Source organism: Palaemon carinicauda, chromosome 21, assembly GCF_036898095.1.
Source record: "Palaemon carinicauda isolate YSFRI2023 chromosome 21, ASM3689809v2, whole genome shotgun sequence".
Classification (NCBI taxonomy): Eukaryota; Metazoa; Arthropoda; class Malacostraca; order Decapoda; family Palaemonidae; genus Palaemon; species Palaemon carinicauda.
Window position 1 is genome coordinate 64,360,550 of NC_090745.1, and position 6,647 is coordinate 64,367,196.

The 6,647-nt window shown below is 39.6% G+C and overlaps 1 pseudogene; it reads left to right on the forward strand.

Annotated features, from left to right (window-relative positions):
* Positions 1–1,659: 1,659 nt before the first annotated feature.
* LOC137614941 (piggyBac transposable element-derived protein 3-like) lies at positions 1,660–6,176 on the forward strand (annotated as a pseudogene).
* Positions 6,177–6,647: the final 471 nt, after the last annotated feature.

Sequence of the window (6,647 nt, forward strand, 5' to 3'; positions counted from 1 at the left end):
TGCACTAATGTCCGCAAGTTTGTTTTCGAATTCAGCGATTCTTGTGTATTGTTCGGTCGGGGCCTCTTCTCTTATATGCACATCTTCCTTCAATTTTGTTATATATAAATTGGCTTGTCTGGCTTCACCTACACAGTGTTGGCATAACAAATCTAGGTTCTTTCGTTCACCATCAGTAGTGCCTGCCACTACATACACACATTTCTTATTATTGAATTTATTGTAATCACATCCTATCCATTTTTTCTGGTCTCCTTCCGTGGTTTCATATATGAGGCAGAGATAGTTAGGGACAGACATAGTATGCTGTTTCTTCTCACTTAGGTTTCTCCATAAGATTAACTAATATCTTTTCAATGATATCATAAGCAAGAAACAAAAGCTAAAACACGACTCAGACTGAGAGCTGAACGGAGCTCGACGCAAAATATGTTCATACCACAGCGGCTCAACTGCTAAGGAAACAAAAATACATCTGCTGTTACACCACTATCAGCAACAATCAAGGACATCGAGCATCTTAAAAGTGGGACTGTATTGACTCAACAAGAAACAATGAAGTTATCTAGTGGTGACAAAAAAAAAAAAAAAAAAAAAAAAAAAACAGCAACAACAAGGCTATGAACTGTTGAAGAATGGCATGATCAATTATGAACTTGGAAATTTCATGGTATGAGAACTAGAGGAGTACTATGCACTGGTAGTAGCTGGGAAAACTGTTTATCTTTTACACAGTGGAAACTGCATTAAGTTCCAAAGAAATGCAATGGAAATGCTAGTGGTTGAGGAGTCAGAGGTTTTCCAAGATTTTCATGAGAAAGCTGATACCCTTATTTACTACCATATCCTGAGAGAAGGGAGAAACATGGGCATCAGGTCTTCTGGCACAAATGTAATAGTGATACTGGCAAATACAGTGGAAAAACTACCCGCAGAATCACATATAATGATGAATTTAGAGCAAGGAAAAAACAGCAGGCATATCAACATTATAATTATCTCGACCTCTAGAAGAACACAGCAAAGTTTGAGTGAAGCTGAAATGGCATGTCATGCCTTGACAGGATGCGACTTCACATCTGCAATTTATAGGGGAAGCGGGCATACAGGCAAAGCTTGAAAAAGACTCGAATGCAGTGCAGGAATTGAAATCTATGTTGCATGAAGACATGAATATGAAATCAATCATTCAATATGTCTGTGGTATACACAAAGAAAGAAAAAGGCAGTGACGTTAGCTTTGATTGTTTCATTAAAAAGCCTAGAAGTCTCAAAAATCGTGTAAGACAAGTGAAAAACATCAACTGTGCTTCATTGCCAGTGTGTGACAAAGTATAGAAACTTCATATTAAAGATGCCCATTATGTCAGCATTCTGTGGAAAAGGGCAGGTTCAAAACATCTAGATAAAGATATTAACCCTTTAACGACCAAATATCCAAAGAGGGATCTCTAAAACATCTATTTTGTGGCATTCGTGGTGAACAGGTTTATTATTGTATGAAATTGACTCTTTGGCAACTCACAGTTACACTCCTCTGCTCTTCGAATCAGCCAATCACAAGCTGTCTGTCCTTCTCATTAAGACTATAGGGCGTTCAGAAGACACCTCGGTCATGCTGTGGTTGGAAAAGCGACAAGACCTATTGCAGCTACCTCCATGGATTCGGCCCAAACCTTCGTAATCATGGTAAGTACGCAGTGACTTTGAGATAGTGAAGCCTAGTGATATGGATTTGAAGCGCTTTAGTGTTATGAAGTGGCGTAGTGACTAATGAAAAAAGTATAGATCCCATTTGGGATACTTTGGTTGAGTTAAGATGGACCACAATCATCCCACGTGGGACCTTTTGGACTGTAACGGCTAAACCAGCCAATAGAATACAACACCTAACATTTATGAATATTTTTAACATTATTTCTAGAAATAATAGTGATGATTTTGAGATGTTAGGTTCGTGTCCACATAAATTATTACCTTACAAGGAATTGAATAATAGGTTTTTGTTAGTCAAAGTTACATTTTTTTTCATTACATGAACTTAATTGTTTTTTGTTTTTGCAGTCTCACAGCTGTATTTTTTATGGGCATCGCAATGCTGCATTGGAGACTCAGGATCGTACACCATGGGTAGCCCCTGACGATGCTGAAGGAAGTTATGTTGACGTGAGCCCTTTAGACGTTGACAGTGATGACAACGGCCCTACCTATATTCCAAAAGAAGGCCTTACTCAGGAGGATGCCTTTGACCCTCCGACCTCTAGAGGTTAGTATGAGAGAGAGAGAGAGAGAGAGAGAGAGAGAGAGAGAGAGAGAGAGAGAGAGAGAGAGAGAGAGAGAGAGAGAGAGAGAGAAAAATTGTTTTAAAAATTGTTTTTAAAAGTCTCGTTATAAGGGTTCTTTAAATTTTGTTGCTATTTAAATAGTTTTTAAACAATGGGTATTTAAAAATTTTATTTGTTCGCATACATACTCACTGACAGACACATGCACACACATGCACACATGCAAGAACACTTGCATGCACACACAAGGACACATGCATGCACACACACATGTAGAGCCACATGCAGACACAAAAGCACATATGCATGAACATACACATGCACACATGCATGCACACACAAGCACACATGCATGCACACACAAGCACACATGATTCATTTACTGTTTCACTAATGTTACTTTATTCTGGTTTCAGCTCACAAGGTCACTGTTGTTGTCCCTCAGGAGATGCCTGTGGAAGAGGAAGCTGAGGTTGAGCCTAAAAGGCCTCGTGCTGATGAATGAAAAAAGGACTACATTGATATCGGCCCTGCCCAACTTCATTCATCCACAGCCAGACTCTTTGAGGGAACCTTATGAATATTTTTCCCAGTTCTTCACAGCTGAATTGAGGGAACACATTGTGTTCCAATCCAACCTGTATTCAAGACAGAAGGATGTAGGCAGCAAATTTCCACCTGTCAGAAGAGGATCTCGTGGTTTCCTTGGCTTCGTCGTGTACATAAGCCTGGTTCCTCTCCCTAGCATAGGCTTCATCGCATACATAGGCCTGGTTCCTCTCCCTAGCATTGTCGAGTTCTGGGCCATGAAGACCAGGATTCCTCAAGTTGCAGACTTCATGTCCAGGAACCGCTTCAAGTCAATTCAATCTTCCCTTCACTTCACCGACAATAACCAGGCAGCAACCTCACAAGATCGGTTCTTCAAGGTGAGAGTCCCTTTCACCCAAGGTCACCAGAGAGTTCCTGAAAGTTCCCGAGACTCCTATCCACTCCATTGATGAAGTGATGGTCGCCTATAAGGGCACAAGGGTTGGTAATCTTCACCAGTAAGTAGCTAAGAAGCCTGACAAGTAGGGCTTCAAGTTGTTCTGACACTCCAGCGTGTATGAATTTGTGCACAATATTCTTATGAACCAAGGGGAGACAACCTTTGTGAACCACCATACTCTGTTATCTGAAAAGCAGAAAGCCATGTCTGTGACTTCAAAGTTTGTTGTCACCTTAGTCAAGACCATCAAGCACCCCAGTCACTCAGCAGTGTATGCGAGATAACTACTTTACCAGTATAGTGTTGGCCAAGTAACTGAGATTGCAGTATGGATGCCGGTATGTGGGCACTGCCCGGGACAACAGAGTTGGTCATCCTTCCCTGAAGTCTGTGAGAGATGAACAAGAAATTGACACAAAGGGGCACATTGGACTACGTCTCTTCTGATGGCATCCTTGTTGCAAGATGGAAGAACAATAGTGTTGTGACAATCTTGTCCTCTGATGTTGGTGTCGAGCCCATGGGTACAGGGGAGCGGTACGACAGGGCCCTCAAGAAGAAGGTTCCCATTCCTTGCCCATCTTTCACTAAGATGTACAACAATCACATGGGTGGCATTGACAAAAGTGACATGTTGACACACCTCTACAAGACCCCCTTCAAAGCAAGGAGGTACTACATGAGGCTCTTTGCTTACCTCCTTGATTTGATCATCTGCAACCATTGGATTTTGTATAGGAGGGATTGCTTGGCTTTGCATACTAACCCAAAGCCCCTCAAGGACTTCCGTCTGGATATCTCCAATTGGCTCAGAAGCTTCAAGACATCAACCTTCAATATCACCAGGAATTCTCTTGGCACCATAGATTTCACTTTGCCAAAAAGGGGCCAACGAGCAGTTTTGCCAAGTGTAGAGACACGCCAGAGTGCCACTACCCTACACATGCCAAAGCATGTCTCTATGAGGCAACCTGCAAGTACTGTTCTGTTGCAGGCCATATCCACAGATCCCGCTGGATGTGTGAGCAGTGCAAGGTGCATTTTTTTACTATTTTTGTATTGTATTGTATATTTTAATTCATATATTAATTAAATTGTCAAGCTACCTCTGTGTTTCCGTTATACATTGGAACAAAAAAAAAGGCGATTCATCAATAATAATCATATGATTTGTGGGCGAATCAACATTAGTATAAACTTGAAAAAGTTCATCGTTAAGGCCCAAAAGATCCCATATGGGATGAGCATGGTCCGCCTTAACTCACCCAAGGTACCCATATGGAATACTTTATTGCATGCAATTATTTCGCTAATTTTGATTTATTTTTAAATGCACAGGAGTAAAAAGATCTTGTATTTACCAATATAATAACATACTAAAAAGATTTTTTAAAGTTTCCCATAAAACCTAGGATGGACTTTAAAGGGTTAAACTTCTTGACTATGGCTGCCAAGAAAACGATGGGCACTTTAATCCACTTTGGTGCTATGGAAATTGCCTACCAGAGTCGATTGTGAGGAAATATATGCAAGAAGATTAGGAACAAATTCTGGAAGCTGATGTTGCTTTTGATGAAATAGAATCTGGAGAAGAGAACTGGAGGGAAATGAGTGAAGATGAATATGACAGCGATTAACTGGGACGTTCGAAACCTTAGAATGTAACATCATTGCATCAATTAGTTAAGAAAATGATGACAAAGAATATAAATAAAGCCATGCAGTAAATATTCTATCAATTTCATCCAATACAACTAATTTGGTCTTTTAGTTAACATAGTATCAGTGTGTGTTGATATATTTATATCTGGGAAGCCAGAATGTGTACTGGAAGTATCATTAACAGAATATGTACTGGAAGTAAAAGGGTAATAATGAGTTTCTGGCAGGGGGAAAGTAAAGTGTAAAATTTCTGGCATTGGTGTTTTAGTAATTAAGAGACTAATCTTTCAATTGCACAAAGTTTCATCCATTCTTCTCTTCGCATGATTAACCATGTGTTTTGGAACCCCTAAAAACCTTCTGTCTAGGGTGATGTACAAGATGGAGCTTCTGACATGATCATTTCTGGGGCCCAGTCCATTCACCTGACAAATTAAAATTGGTCTCATCCATTCCTCACAATATATGAATAACAGTCCTCTATAGGCGGGAGGGGTCATTATGGGCTTCTGGTGGGGGGAAAATACACGGTAAAATTTCTGCCATTGTTGTTTTTGAAGTCACGAAAGTGTAATCTTTTAATTGCACCAAGTTTCATCCATTCCCCTCTTCCCATGGTTAACCTTGAATTTTGGACCCCCTAAAAACCTTCTGTCTGGGGCAAAATACTGGCATGAGCATTTCTGAAGCCTAGTCTATACCACAGACCTATTAGAATTGGTTTCGTCCATTCCTCACAATACATGATTAAAGAGAATTTTGGAAGTCTTAATACCGTCTCCGGGCCTACAGGGTACGGCCAGCCAGAAGTCCATTTCACTAAAGCATACATAAAGTCCTAACAGATAAGATACCCAAAACGTTTCCTCTCTTCGCTTGATTAAAGTACCCATAGACGCTGGTCTATGTAGCCTTCGACGATGATGCACTCTACCCCAATTTCCTCTTAGATACAAATGGGGGTTCTTATGACAAGCTGCATGTGAATTTTTTTTTCTTTAATATTTTACAAGGTCATTATAAACCCATTACCTTTTGTGAACTGTATTGAAAGGTATGGTCTACTGGTTCACTTTACTTACCTTATAAACGTATTTATTTATAGCACCTACGTAGCTTTTATCTTGATATAAGTTAGCCTAGTCTTTTTCAAACAATTTCAGTGGCTAGTGAGAGGGCCAAACTGCTCCAAGAACGAAGAAGGTACCCTAACACCCCCCAATGAAGAAATTAATTGAGTTAATTATAAAATTTATACCTTAAGCCAATCACTGGGAGACCAAAAGCCATTCAGCACTATTTAATTCAAATGAATCAATCACACCCATACAATCACACCATTTGGTGACATTTTACCCTAAAAAACCAATAACCCCCATTTCAAACAATAACATCTAAATTTGAAATAAGAAGTGATACAAAGGAGTAAATAAATAAATTAATAATATTTAATGCTCGTGATATAATCTTAATACTTTAAGTTCAGGGTATTACGATTTCCCCCCAATATATCTCTTAAAAGTTTGTCCTGGAGTAAATGTGTCCTCCTCTGAAGATTAAAATCAGGAGAATTCACTAAAATATGTTTGTTATCCATTGTCACTCTATAGGTATTACAGAGAGGGCCTGTCTCCCTTTCCCAGTCTTCATTAAAAAAATTGTGATTTGCATGTACATGGTCTAGTTAAAATGATGTTATCCCTCATACA